Source organism: Gorilla gorilla, chromosome 15 (genome assembly GCF_029281585.2).
Source record: "Gorilla gorilla gorilla isolate KB3781 chromosome 15, NHGRI_mGorGor1-v2.1_pri, whole genome shotgun sequence".
Classification (NCBI taxonomy): domain Eukaryota; kingdom Metazoa; phylum Chordata; class Mammalia; order Primates; family Hominidae; genus Gorilla; species Gorilla gorilla.
This window is the reverse complement of record NC_073239.2, coordinates 104320245-104336142: the sequence shown is the minus strand read 5'-3', so window position 1 is coordinate 104336142 and position 15898 is coordinate 104320245. Positions and strand designations below refer to the sequence as shown.

The window sequence follows — 15898 nt, the reverse complement described above, 5'->3', positions numbered from 1 at the left end:
TGCTGAAACAAATCCCAAGGCTCTGTCCAGATTTTGGAACTAATTAACATTCAGTTAGCCCTTGCCATATGCCTGTCACCATTGTAAGCATGTAGTAACTGATTTAATGTTCATATCATCTTTCTAGGTGGCTACCATTACTGTGCTCACTTTACAGGTGAGGTTCAGAGATTTATGTAACATGCCAAAGGTCACACAGCTGGACACAGCAGAACCAAGATTCAAATCTGCACAGGTAAGCTCCACAGCCTTCTGTCTTATCTAGGACTTTCCTAACCACCTTGAATATTTCATTTTAAAATTGATACCTTATTGGCTTATAATTTCTGCCAACATTTTGCTAAAACCCTTTCCTACACTATACAACCATTCCATTTGTTTAGAAATTCATCAGAGGAGAAATATTAAGTGGCTTTCTTTGTGACATCATCAGAAATACAGCTTCCCAAATCTTTCAATTGAAGAAGTAACCAAAAAGATATCTGAAGGACAGAGAGATGGAGAAAAGGAGAGGAGATAGAAAAAGGAAGAGAGAGAGAAAGCTCAAAATAAATTAGTGTATATGCTAGCAAGATTCCTCCCAGTAGTTGTCTTTTTCCAATTAGAAGTGACTTGCACAGTTGCAGTACCACCTCTGTTAACCCCGGCTCACTGCCCTTCCAAACCATGTCTTCTGTTACTCTCAATCTATGTCGAATAGTCCCTCAGCTCTCATAACGGGACCAAATTCATGGCTGCTTCCTGATACAGCTGTGTCCTGTTACAAGGCTTGAAGTTACATAATGTAAGTTTACTCCATTGTAAGTTTTACCAATGCATTTAACTTAACAAGGTTCTAAAACTGTCATAAAGTTATTTACAACAGTTACTGAAAAAGATCATCTCTGAAAACAAGGAAAAGCTGCTCTTTCTCCCACACCCACACACAGCCTGAGGTTCACCAATGAATGCGTGCTCAGCTTCTGTCCTCCCAAGCATTTCATAAGATAGGGTTTTTGGATTTTTCACCTTTATGCACGTGCAATTAGCCTAAAAATGTCCACAAAACTGTGTAACTTGTAAGCCTTTTTTTTTCTCCTTTACTGAACTATATATTGAAATGTGGAATATGGAAGGTTACAGGGTTCAGAATCAACAAACCTAGATACAAGAATAGCTATCAACACCAGACAAGATAGAGAACTATGACAGAATTAGAAAAAGGGGAACGATAATGTGTGTGTGTGTGTGTGTGTGGGTGCGTGTGTGTTTTGCTGTTGAATATTGCATTACTATCCCAGGGCTACTGCAACAAATTACTACAAACTGGGTGGCTTAAAACAACAGAAAAATTATTCTCTCAAAGTTCTGGGGACCAGAAGTCCTAAATCAAGGAATTGGCAGGGCGGCACTCCTCCTGAAGGCTCAAAAGGACAATCCTTTCCTGCCTCTGCCAGCTGCTAGTGGCTCCGGGAGTCCCTGGTTTGTGGCTGCATTACTCTGGTCTCTGCCTTGTCTTCTCGTGGCCTTCTTCCCAGTGTCTTTCCATTTCTGTTTCCTATTAGGACCCTATCATTGGATTTAGGGCCCTCACACTAATCTACGGTGATCTCATCTCAAGATCCTTACCTATATTATATCTGTAAAGACTCTTATGTCAACTAAGGTCCCCTTCTGAGATTCTGGGGGTTAAGACTTGGACATATATCTTTGAGACCCAATTCAATTCACTGCAAATGTGTTCTTGTTTATAAGTTACATTTTTCTCTGAATAGTACCATTCCTTATAGTTATGGAGTTAAAACACCCTTTCTTTTATGAAAGGATAGTAATTTTGTTTGTATATTGTATTAGCCTGTTCTGACATTGCTATAAACATTGCTATAAGAAAACTACCAAGACTGGGTAACTTACAAAGAAAAACGGTTTAATTGGCTTATGGTTGTGAAAGCTATACAGGAAGCATGGCTCCGGGAGGCCTCAGGAAACTTACAGTCATGGCAGAAGGGGAGGGTGGAGCCAGCATGTCCTACGTGGCTGGAGCAGGAGGAAGAGAGAGCAAAGGAGGATGTTTGAACAACCAGATCTTGTGAGAATCTAATCACTAGAATGCACTAGGCGGATGGTGAAAAACCATTAGAAACCAGCCCCACAATCCAATCACCTCCCACCAGGCCCACCTCCAACATTGGGAATTACAATTTAACATGAGATTTGGGTGGGGGCAGAGCTGTATTATATATGTATATAATATGTATCGTTATATAATACATATTGTTATATACATATATAATAATGATTTAATGTTCATATCATCCATATTATATATGTATGTGTATATGTGTGCATGATTACCGTATTATATATGTATATGTGTGTGTATGATTATATGTATGTGTATATGTGTATGATTATATATGTATGTGTTATATATGTATTATATATGTATGTGTATATGTGTATGATTATATATGTATGTGTTATATATGTATTATATATGTATGTGTATATGATGACTATATGTGTATCATAGTACTTTTTTGACAAAATTGAAAATCGACAATTCAATATCAGTTGTCACATTAAAACAAAAATGCTCCAGGAAATCCCAGTCCAGATGTGATTACAAACCAACCCCACCTTTCTGAGCCTATTTCGTTATCTTCAAATGAGATAATGTCTGATTTTTATATATTTGACTTTCAAATAATTTGCACTTTTGTACATAATACATGGGGACCTCTGAACACGTTTTCTGAAACACATGTCTGACTTTCTTACACCAGAAGACCAATAAATATTTGAAGCTATTCTCCAGTGACACTGCCTGCAATTCAGGTGTTCAATTGGGGCATTTCACCATCTTTTTTTACAGTAGGTGCTGTGAACTGAATGTTTGTGTCCCCTGAAAAATTCATATGTTAAATCCCTAATCTGCAAGATGATGGTATTTGGAGGTGGGGCCTTTGGGAGGTGATTAATCATGAGAGTGGAGCTTTCAAGACAGAATGTGTGCCCTTATAAGATGAGATACAAAAAATCTTACCTTTCTTTCTTCTTGTGAGGACATCTTGAAAAGACTATCATCTGTAAACCAGGAAGAGGGCCCTTTTCAGACACTGAATCTTCTGGCACCTTGCTTTTGGACATTCCAGCCTCCAGAACTATGAGAAATAAATGTCTGTGGTTTAAGCCACCTGGTCTATGGTATTTGTTATGGCAACCCAAGCTGACTAAGACAGTAGGGTTTGTAAAATTATGTGAATATTTTGTTTGGCATTTAACAATATGTTTTGAAATAAGAAAATGATAACATGAAAATAAGACTCAGTCTCAAACCTAATGGAACTAGACACAAGGAAGAGAAGTAGGTAGGCTGAAAGGCTGACATTTAGTCTCAATTGGACACACAAAGTGTGCGGATGTGAGTGTAATTCGAAGTAAAATGACAGAATTAATAACTATATATAAGTGGTGGATAAATAGCTTCAATGATTACATCAACAAAGTGCATCACGTTGCAGGTCCATCATATATGTGCATCTTGAATAAATTTATTTCCTTCGTATAACTGTCATTTCCATTGTCTGACATATTTAGGGATTTTAACGTGGTATGAAAATGGGGCACTTTCTGTGGTTATAGTCATAATCATAGCAATGGATTAATAGTAGCAGAAGTTCCAGTATTAGTAGAAATAGTGAAAAACGGTACAACAGCAGTAAAGTAAAATAACGCTATTGTATTACATTAAATGTGATAATGCACACAATGTTCTATAACTTATTAAGCTTGAGACAAATGTTAATTATTTTCTGCATTGTTGTATGGTCTCCATTTTGCAATAAATGCTCAATTATGCATTGATTAAATAGGGATGTCTTATTGACCTGCTTGGTAACTTAGTTCTTACTCATACTTTACTAATCAGAAAATTAAGCTCTTCAATCCAAGGTCAGGCCTCAGGAAGGGGTGGATGAGAGCCAAATTTAACCTGCCGCTGGTTAATGATTTTATGTTTGAATATAAAACCTGCAGGCTTGACATGCAGTCACCTTCCTTTTGCCTTGTAGCTGAGTGTTCTACATGTTTATGTCATATGGCCCCTGAAAGAATTCGTATTTGAAGCTCTGGGTAAGTGGTTAGGAAAGGACCAGCTGCAGGAAACAATGGGAGTGAGCCTTATTTCCTCAACTGTAAGGAATTCCAGCATGTCTAGAGGTTAGCCATGACCTCTCCTTGGTCAGGATTCTGCTGTGATGAGACAGATGATTGCCAATTCACGAAAGCCACTTTACTAAATCTGGGACGTCTGATTTAGTGTCTGCAGGAATCCCTTGCCCAACTATCACACATAGTCTACTCTCTCTGGAGTCCTTCTTTATCTACTGTTGCTTTTATTCTTTTCAAATGTATGATTAAAGGAGTTGATATGAGAGTTATTTGAAACTAGAAATATAAAGGTAAATATATAAAAATTTTAGATCCATCGCTGAGTCTATATCAAGTATTAACATCTGGTTCTGAGTCAAGCAAGGTTTTCTTTCAATCATATTTATTCATGAATACGTTCAGAAACCATTATGAAGCCAAATGTATGCTAGCCAAGCCAGTCCGCTCTATGATGCCTCCTGCTGTTTTTGCTGAATAGTAGTGGAATAAAATGGACTTGTGCTTTGTTCTTTCTTTGCTTGTTGTTAGAAAATGCTTTCTTTCAAATCTGAACTGGATTAAAATAGTCCTTCTGACATACATCAACCTGAGTTCCTTTCTTATAAATGTGTGAGTTGGACACGAGGGAAAATAAATTGTGGGTCAGGAAAGTCCCCAAAACATAAGCTAAATGAAAGATTTATCTCACTTAGGCCATTGAAGTCATCATCACTTCTTCTAGGGGAGACGGAAACTTGACATTTTATCTTTGTAAGAGTTTTGGACTGAGTAATAAACTTTATTGAATAAATCCCAGTACCCATTAAAAACTCTTGAATCAGCTCTCTTGTGATAATTACATTGATATAACATCTAAGACAATGATTTGCACTCATTTCTTTATCATATTCCGATTCCATTTTTACACAGAATAAAGAAGTATGTGCATATTTTAGTGAATTAAAGGACATAATCAGGACATTGGAGATAAAGTATGATTTTAAATCATCTTAAAGGAGTTATTTGTAGTGCTACTAAATTTTTTAAGATAATCTAGAACTGAAAAGCTTGTATATATCTTCAAGAGATAAGAAGTTTAGATGAATTATTCTGAGAAATGAGGCTTGCTTGAGCTCTTTTTTGTCTCCAGTAACAATTGACAGATATCAAAGTATTATAAAGTAAAAAAGCATGGCCCACATATACATAGAATGGTTCTCATATAAAATTATTCTCATGAAATCCGTATAGAATGAACATATATCAAAATCTAACTCATTAATGATAGAACCGGAAGAATGGCAGATCCAATAAGCTTTTGAGGACCAAAGGTTTATAAACATGCTCAGGTAAAGCATACTGAAATAGTTGACGAAGTTAAGGACAAAACTGGTTAAGTCTTATAGTGTTTAGTGTTTGGAGTTTTCTTCTCTATAGCACAGATATTAGTTGTATCTCTGTAGGAAGAAAACTATGAGTTAACATGTAACCTCCTGCACTCTAGGCTCTAATCAATGGTGAAAAGCAAACTAGATAAAGGTAAGTCCCCTAGAGAATTAAGCATTGCTTGGAAGTGCCAGTGTTAAAATTTGACACTAAAAGAACATGTTGTCATTCTTTTGCGTTTTTTTCAAGTTGGGCATAAGTTTCTTAAATAGTTCTTCCAGGGATCATAAATAACCTTGAAAGTTTATTTTTATTGACAAAAAATGCTGCTCTTATTCTGGTTTTGATGAATTAAGTTATAGATGTGCAGCAAGAGGTGTTAACTAACCATATTAACCTCCTTGCTAATGGTCAGCAAATCCAGAGGCTCACAAGGTGGAGCAAGAACGGAGTCCAGAGAATTAAGTTGGACTGGAAAATTCATAAGGAATCTCAGATTGCATTTTCAATAACATCTGTTGTCCTTGAGGATTTTTAAAAAATATTGCTTCTATTGGATTTTCTATTCCAAGGTTGGGAAACCAAATGCAAACCTGAAACATTCATATCTATGGGTTGCACCTGCATTTCCTATAAATTTGGAAGAATTCCTTTCTCCTCAGAGTTTGCCAAATCAGATTAGGTTCTGCTTGTCCATAAAAGCTGAGACCTTTTAAGACAGAGTAGATATTGTTCCAGTTTCTGGGGAAGGTTTTGTGAGCATCAGTTCCACATATGAAATACAATCTATATTCCTTAATGATGTGTTTGTCATATCTAATTACCATGAGATTTATTCTCCAATATGTTACTTCAAGTATAGCCTCAATTGCAGCATCAATTTGTCCAATTATATCCTGGTTAAAAGGAGATCAAATTCTTGCAAATAAGTACATTTCCAAGAAAATACAGAGACTCAGAATACATACATATGAATTTACATATATATGTAATATGTATATAAATTAATATATATGAATATATAAATAATATGTATTTATGAATAAATTTAAAACATATATATAAATATATAAATTCAGGGTCTGAGTGAATAAGATACCATTCACAAAATAAAGATTAGAGAGATATTCGAGTGAGAAGAAACAACTTTTTCTTTTAAATATGACAGTTGAACACAGAGCTAATACCGTGAACATTCTAAAAAAAAAATAAGCACAATTAGATTTCTCTCATCCATTCCATTCTTGACTATGTAAGTTAAATTTTGATCTTTTGGGTTTGAGGTTAGCAGTAAGCTTCCATGAGGTCATCTGCTTCTGAATGAAAATGGGTCCTGGAAATCTTGACTCCATCCCTTTGGACTATCTCAGAGTTACCTAAATGATTCTAGCTCAAGCTTGAAAGACTGTTCCCATGAGATTATTTGTCAAAATATCAATAGTCAAAAGCACCTTATAGAGTTCTTTTAACTGAAGCATGTAGACTATTCTTCTTTGTTAAAAGCTTGATTTCTAGCCTGTGGCTTATAACAAAACCTTCAATCATCAAGCCCAAATAGATGTGGTTAGTTTATTATGGTAATCAACAATATGAGAACAGAGGAGAGCGAAATTCTCTACTGGGTTATAAGATTCAGATCAATGTTTCCTCTGAGGGTAAAAACATGCCAAGGCCAGCAAGGGCATGACAAATCTATGACATTTATAATCTCTAAAATATTTGTACTTGCTGTATTTTACCTACACAGAATTAGTTTGGAGTAGGCTGAGCTTTTCCTTTGATTTGATAAACTCTTAGCATGCAGCTCCTACATTGTTGGAACAGCTAAGAAACAGGGGACATATTAATTAAGCAAACCAAGTTAGTTCTAACATCTCTCTTGATATAATGTAAAAGAAGAATTTTTTTGAGTACCTACTGAAATACAGTTTTACATGTAAAAGATACTTAACATACATACACATTTCATAAATATGGAGTTTGATCTTGATAAGGCAAAAATCAAAAGATTTATCAAAAGGTATTTGGTCTCTTGATGAAGATAGAGGCATAGGTCTGGAGACTATTAGCTAGATTACCAGCTCATCAAAGTAACACTGCAATATTTGAAATAAACTTAGAATGTAAAACAATTAGAAGGGAACTTAGCTCTTTCAGAAGTGAAGAAATTATGTCCTTCTCTTTTTTTCATCTTTTAAATCATGGACATAAAATTCTGCACATAGCACATCTCACAGCAATCTAGTGAGATAGAGAATCTGCTATCTGCGTGGGCGATACAGAATGTAAACACTAATCTTTTACTATCTCTTAGAGATTACTAAATACTTCCAGACCATTTGTCATTTTAACATAGAGAAAAAATTCTAATTTGCATTAATAAAATATTTGGCAGTAAAGGAATGATAAACTATAAAAAACTAATCAAAATGAGTCAAATTTGCAACATTTTGACATTTTATATTTCTTATGATAATTTCCAATTGTTAGAAACAAACACAAATAAGATTCACTGTTTTCAAAACTTTTGTAACGATATAAAAACTCATTTAGTTCTTTATAATAATTTCATATTGGAGCAATCTGATTCTTAATATATGACAAAACTACTCTCTTTATCTCTTGAAAAGCAAAAATACAACCCATGAATTATATACACTGTTGTATTACTCTGTCTTATTTAGAAGCTCTCCAGATCTCTCTTTCAGTATTCTATCTCACTTAAAAAGTTATTCAGATGTCCAAAGACTATTTACCAACTCAATTTCACATTATATAAAGGGTTCAAGTTAACTAAGGTTTTTTTGCAAATAATATTGAATTAGATACAGTTTAGAACACATGTGATGTTAATGTAAAAATGTCAGGATAACTTAATTAAACATATCATTTTACATTTTGTTAATTTAAATATTTTACAGAAAGACTATCAGCTTATCTGAGAACTCATTAAGTATAAAAGAACTTTAAGACATTTATAATTATAGTCTTTTCATGGAAAAATTACACAATCTTATAATGTTACAACATTTTTCAAAAAATTATTAAGAAATGAAATGTATACTCGCATTATGTGCCACATTTTTAGCTATTTTTAAACCAATATTAAAAACCAGTTTAAAGAGTCAGCTTGATTAGATGGACTAAATTCTTATGGAAATGCTTCTGAGCTTTTATTTTCTATGAAAAAAAGATTATTTCAAGTCTGGCAAATTTAAGGTATTATAACTTCAGTTTTCTTATTTTCTTGGGATTCTGGAAATATTAATTAATGCTAACACTTAAATCAGAACAGATATCCTTTATTTGGAGAGAATTTATAATTAAATTTATTAGTGCTCTTCAGAGGTAAGGAAATATTTCACATTTACACAAGAAGGGGGTATGGTGTTAGTTCTGTGACAGACACTCAGATGCACAGAAAGGGAGGAGCTTCCACCGTGCAACTTCAGCAGGAGGTCACGTTAATTATAGAGAACAAAACCCATCGGTTCAGGTTGCAAAGAAAAGTTTCACTTTCTATGGTTATGAAACTATTCTTTAAATTTGCTTTCAGTTCACAGATAGACAGGTAAACAAATGAGTAACAAACTCATGTATGTCTGTATGGACAGACTAACAGGCCTTACCAAAAGCCAAAACAAAATTAAACTAAACAAATTAACAAAGAAAACCCCACAGAATTAGAAGGAGGAAGGGGGAGGCAACAGCAAAATTAAGAATCAGTAAAGGTAAAGCCCTAGCATTGCTTGGGATTTACTCCTAGGACCCAAAGAAGACCTCCGTAGGTTTAAACAGCCCATAGGTGCATTTCTCAGAAAATCAACTTTGATTGGCCCTGGCAGTTGAATCTATTGATGGGCATGTCATTGGGAAATCCTCCAAAAATGTCCATGTATAATTTCTAAAAAGTGAAAAATAGGAATCTTCTATAAATATTCAATACATATATGCAAAAATTTAACTTATTGAGTGAAACAGCAGTATGAGAAAGCTGATTCAAAAAACCCTTGAGAAGCAAAGTATATATAGCCCATCAGGAAAAGCATACTGAAAGTGTTTGCTAAAATAAAGGGAAAATTGGTTAATGTCCTACCAGGCAATGAAACAATACCATTTGGGATTATCTTCTCTACCTGCCTAAATTATTTGCATCTCTGCAGACAAAAATCTCTAAATTAACATGAAATGTGACAGATTCTAGACTGTCTAATCTATAGTAGAAAGCAAATTAGAAAACAAAGCCTCTAAATAATTATTTGAATGTGCTATTAAAGAATATTCCTGTATGATATTAAAAGACCTGCAGCCATCCTTTCACCTATTTCCAAATTTTGAATAATTTTTCTTAATATTGAACAACTAGCAGGAAATCTAGTAAGTATCCAAAGTTTCTTGGGAAGACTAATATCTTTTGATTGTTGAGGAAAGGAATTTTAGGCCACCAAAGACTTAACATTATGCTGATTCTAGGTAGTCCATATTCATCAAGAAAGTGGACATTTCTGTTGTAAATGATGTAAAGATTGAATGAAGATCTGGGAGTGGAAATGCTTTCATCTTCAACCATGCCTTATTTTTTTTTTTTATAGCAAGAACTCTGGAGAGCTATTAGAAAGTGGCCAAGGCAAATACCTTGGCTTCAGTCTTCCTTTTGCCATTGTAGCTGTTTCTAATTAATGCCTTCTGAAAATTTTGTGCCCACTTAACTTTTATACTGAAATTCTCATTATGTTTATGCCATAAATCTTGCCCAAGTGCATTTAGTTGCAGAATATAAAGCCACTGCCATAAACACAGATACCTTTAAGGCCAATGATAATGGAATTATATGTATTTTTTCAAAACAACTTTAAACAATGTTATTGGAAACCTTGTTAGACATCACACCCTCTCACACACCAACATGCATGCACATCCACCCAGATAAATTAACTAAAATTCTTTCAAAATTATGGTTATTTTTATTTTTTTTGTGTATCTCCCCACCCCCAGATTTTCTAATGAACATTTGTCATTTGTTTAATTGAATGCAATATTAGCCAACTGCTAAGAGTTTACTCTCTGTTTCATTTTGATCTGCTTCAACCCACGGCCTGGTTTGACATGCTGTGCTGAAATGTCAAAAATTTTCAAGTCCCTAAAACACCTGCAAGCTGCTTAAGCTTGATTGCAGGCAGCTGATGTTAATTGCAACAGGAGCACTGGCTTTTTTTTTCCCCAGACTTTCTAACTAACTTGTAGAAATAGGAGTTAAGGAAGACCAATTGGATCACTCTTCCACTGTCTCATTATTGTTCCAATGAATATAATTTCCAGGGCATTCAGTTCAAAGGATAAAACTTCAACATTTTGTGGGATAGTTTCTATCTTATTCAAAGGCATTGTGAGAAATACTTCCTCAGGTTCATAAAATCTTTCCATTACTGAATTTCTTACTTCTTCTCGTTAGATTCCTCACAATGTTCAGTAATTTATTTTCACTGCAGACATTTGAGGGGCATACTGTCATAAGGAATTCTTATGATGCTCTTTATTCAAAGAGGTAAAAAACTTGATTTCAGAACTCAACCCATGGTTGTATATCTAACCTGAAAGTATTTCCCAACAAAGGAGATTCTCTTTAATTACATGATCCCATGCCTTAGAAATATGTTCCAGCTTCTGAAATTATTTTGTAGCTCACAGAAAGGTTGCAATAAGCATGGGTGAGGATAATAAGGGTCATTATGAAGCCTCTTAATAATTAAAGAGTGAAAATCTTTGGGTGGAGAGTTCCAAGCCCAAATGACTTTAATTTTTCATGTTTCTTTCTAGGAGGAACCTACCTTCTGTGGTTCAATGACATGGCTAATGTGGGCTGTATTATTCTTCTCACAGACTCCTATCTCCCATGATATTACTCATTTTTCTGTTTGACTTTTCCATTGATTTTCCACTGATACTTTTCTGATTAATGAGACCCCTGTTATGAATTATGAAGCATTGTGAGAATGCTTTCACTTATCTGTGAATTGTATCTGTGGCTTAATTTTTATCTCGTCTAGAGCAATCAGGGACTCTGGCTTCTCAAGAGACTCTCAGCATGGAAGCCTTCCTGAAAGCCCTGTGTGGAGGTGGTAAGCCTCCCTGAAATAGACTTCTTAGAGAAGGAAGCAGAACAGAATGTTCACATAAAAGTGCTAGGTTGGATAATAATCATATTTAGCACTTACATAGCAGTTTTCATTTCCCAAACACTTTATAAACAGCAACTAAATAAACCTTTCAACATCTCCATTAAATAGATAAATAAGCATTATTATCTTAGCATTCTGTTTGGTGGAGAAAAAAAATCTGTACTCGTTTATAACTGCAGGAGATTATTTCAGAATAATGATTCCAACTCCAGTGTCTGTAAGCCAGTCTCAAGCTCTACCTGTTCCAATTTTCTTTTCAAGCCCACTGATTAATTGGTGCTCATGTTGGTCATTGTGAAACTGCAATCAAAGCCATTTCTCTGCAGCGTTCTAAGTTCAAAGAGTTACTCAGAGATGAGTGCCTGGGAAGTTTCCATTATAGGCCTGACTCGATAAAGGAAAAGGTAAATAAGTACCTGAAATATTAGGAGGATGTGAACTGCCCAAGCTTGTCTGTTTCTGAGATCTCCCTCAGTTAACATTAATGATGCTTCCCAGCTAGATAATGAATCCCTCACCAAGGCCTGGTGGAAGATGGCATACTGCTTGCATTTGGTGAGCCTCCAAGGTTGTGACTCTTTCAACAGAAGCATATTGATTTCCTTTCTTAATATTTTCTCAGAGTCACAAAGTGTCACTACCTACTTTTTCCAGGCTCACTGAAAATTTTTTAACATGTTTTCTGCTTGCTCTACTTTCTGCTCTTCCTTTTCACTGAAAAAAATTTAATAGCCTCTTTTGATTCAAAGAAGTCATGTGAATGTACTTTTCTGCACTGAAGTACAATTTGTTTACAAATGTTGGCATGGCACAAACGAACCATTATATGACTTCCTTCACTATTTGATGGCTTTGTTCTTAAAAATGTTAAAGTACCAAATCCGTTCTCATTTATATTCTGCCTTTTAAGCTAAAGTCTTCTTAATATGGACAGAGTGGTGGTTGAGGGTGCAGGCTCTGGCATCAAACCACTTTGCCAAGTTGTTTAAATCTCTTATTCTTAGTTTCTCAAGAGTAAGGTGGGACCATTGACAATACTGATCTGAGCAGGTTGTTATGGGGATTAATGAAATTATATGTTTGAAGTGGGAGCACAGAGGTGGGGCTATGGAAAGGCTCAACAGGCACTAGGGGTCATCTTTACCACCACCATCACCACCATTATCATCATCATAAACCTCATCATCATCTGGCAATGCTACAATGTAAGAACAGAAAAAAAAATTGTCCTAAGAAAGACTGTAATCATAAACCTGAGGTTAATTGAAATCTGCGAAATTCATCTTAGTTTTCCTTGATCTCTCAAGAATTGGTTTAGCCATCATCACAATGGAATCATGGATTGCTAGGATTTAGAAGGATAATGTTATGATGCTAGGGTAAGTGAGGCTTTAACTAGAAAACTCAAAAGGAGCTCAGGTTTATTTTATCTTAACAACTGGGTACAAGAAGAGAATGAATTTCCCGAGTGTCTGGAAAGCTCTAGGGTCCAGAAGTAGGTAGAGAGGAACCTCCAGCAGTGGCAGATGAGAAACAAATGCCTCACACCCTTAAGAGCTTTAGAAGGTCAAGTCAAGTACATCCCGGAAATCTAGAGGAAGGTGGCGGAGCCAAGGGCACAGGCAGCCTATGGGCAGGGCAGAAATCAGCTGTTTGAAGTTGTCAGCCTCCATGTGGCTGGTAGCTCAGGAGAGGCAGAGGAACTGTTGAGGAGCCACCAGGCTGTGGCTGCTCGGCAAGGCCTGGACAGCACAGGAGGTCACTGTGCTAGGCACTTTCTACCCCTTGTGTTCTCCCAAACAGCCACAACTATGGGAAGTGGGACAAACTCAATGAGAATAAATGAGACTTCACCAAAGATACACAAAGTGAAGAAGCCTGGAGCGATAGAGGTGGTCAAAGTCCTATTCTGTCTCTTAGAGAATCCAAGAAATTTTGGGGGCTGAGCTTGTGGATGAACTTTGTAAGAATTTGGATATTTGAATAAGCTAGTAGGCACTTGGTGTTACTGATATTTACAATTCACTTCTTAATTCCTTTATTTATGTGTTCACTTCAAAAATATTTATTGAATGAAACAAATAAGAGTATGCCTGAGACATTTGGATTATGGTTCTACATACAGCCAGTTATACATTTTGTATTGTGTACTCAGAAACTAAAATAAATCAAAGCGCACAAAAAGAAATCATGGGATTAAAAATATTGTATCTCTTTTTCTGTCCTTGTCATATTCCAGAAAGGTGAAATACTTATTGTAAAAATATTACGTTTTTATCACATATATAATATAGGGATACTCTCTCATTATACCTGATTCAAAATATAGAGAAGTGATTAGAACAAAACATAAAAATCTTTTTTTATCTGCTCACATTTTTCCTATCCTTGAAGCAACCACTGTCAATGATTCTGTGTGCTACTAATCATCTAGTACGCATGTGTGTGTACATAATTATATACAGCATAAATAAGATTACATTGTACATATTAAGAGACTTGCTTTGGTAACTTAATAGTCTTGAAGATCTTTTCACATCAATATATTCATACTTCCAACATATTCAATAAAATGTTTTCACTTGTTTACCAGTGAATATGTATTGTCCATTACCTTTTTCTAATTCAATAAATGATACAAAGAACACTTTTATATATACATCTTTGGGTACCTGTAAAGTAGAATTACTAGGTCATAAGCCAAACAAAGTTGTAATTTTGATATATACTGCCAAATTAGCTTCTAAAAGAGTTAACCAATCTATAATTCTACTAACAGTGTTTAAGACCAGGGAGAGAGTGAATATTACTGAAATTTAATGACTTTTTTTCAGTACACTTACAAGACTGGTTTAGGATTTGCATTTCTGTTAATCAAAGGAGTCTTTGTAGAATCAATGCTGCGATATTTTCTTCTGTCACTTTTACAATCAGCTTTACTATTTTATAAATATAACTATTGTGCGATATCTTTTCATTTTTCTCATCTTTTACAAAGGGGAAACCAAGATCCAGAGGGAGTAGTTGAAAAGTGCCCAAGTTTTTATGAAAGCCAGAAGTGATCCCACCAAATTCTATTAAGTGTCTGGCAATTAGGGCTAAATCAGTAATTGAGTGAGTATACATATATTTTAACATTTTTATGAATCTACACAAAATATCCTATGTAGATATAACAATGGAAGCAATGAGTGAACGGGACTATGAGATCTAGACAAGGCCATTGAAATGTAGCAAATAGACAAATTGGGAAATAACATAATAGTTGAATAATAAGCTTCAAGATGTATGAAATGGACTGAGGAAAGTGAAGTTAAACGGAAATCCTTCAATAATTGGAATGCAATCTACAGGCACCACATGGCATGATTCATCTTGATGGCTTTAAACCAGTGGTGAATAGGAGGGATAACACTGGGCTCAGTGTAGTCTCATGATTCTTTGCACACCAGGGACAATTCTCGTGCTTTTACCAAGAAATTTAGAGGACTGATGGAAACTGAGAAAATAGATCACATGTAAAATCCTTATAAATAATAAGGAATTAATCATTCTTATAGTAAGATGTATTACCGACATATTTTCATTATTTGTATCATGGTAACTCTGTGATGTGAGTAGGGGTGACAGTAACACATTCCACTGATAGGGGAGAAAGCTGAGATACAGAACAGGTACTTGCTTATACCAATTATATTATTAATCAGCAGAAGACACAACCACCTAAATTTAGGCTTTCTGATTCCTTATCCTGTGTTCTTCCTACTGTTAATACCCTGCCTGCTAGACCAAAGCAAAGCTTTATGAGTCAATCAGTTTAAATATCCCAAAACTTCATAGCATGACCCTATTATTACTTATAGAATTGAGTTTAATATAACATGGGGCATCTTTGCACCTCATAAAGAGGTCTAGTTATTGAAGTTCAAAAAGGTCCTTGTTACAGAGTAGTGTGCCTGGAAGATATCTAACGCATAGGTCACGAGAGAGTTAGTATCATAGAGGAAGGACCTCAGGAAAGAGAAAGTACTTCATACCAGATGAAAGCAGAGGGTATGTCTGTTAATACCTCAGCTGGATTGTCCCTCAGATTTTCTAAATTGTCTGATCGTACATTCTACTCTTGAGCTTGCTTGAATATTTCTTTTCTAGGAGCAATAATATATGTGCTTTTCTTCTGGCAGAAGGTGGGTATTATATGA

At 35.1% G+C, this 15898-nt stretch overlaps 2 long non-coding RNA genes across 2 annotated transcripts in view; one reads left to right on the top strand and one right to left on the bottom strand.

The window, feature by feature from the left end:
- LOC129526585 (uncharacterized) overlaps positions 1-235 on the top strand; it is a 332112-nt gene extending 331877 nt beyond the window's left edge. Inside the window, exon 6 of the long non-coding RNA XR_008671252.2 lies at positions 128-235. This is a non-coding gene — a long non-coding RNA (uncharacterized lncRNA). The remainder of the gene's footprint in view (positions 1-127) is intronic.
- LOC129526584 (uncharacterized) overlaps positions 1-15898 on the bottom strand; it is a 227818-nt gene that overhangs the window by 55679 nt on the left and 156241 nt on the right. The gene's annotated exons all lie outside the window — the stretch shown is intronic.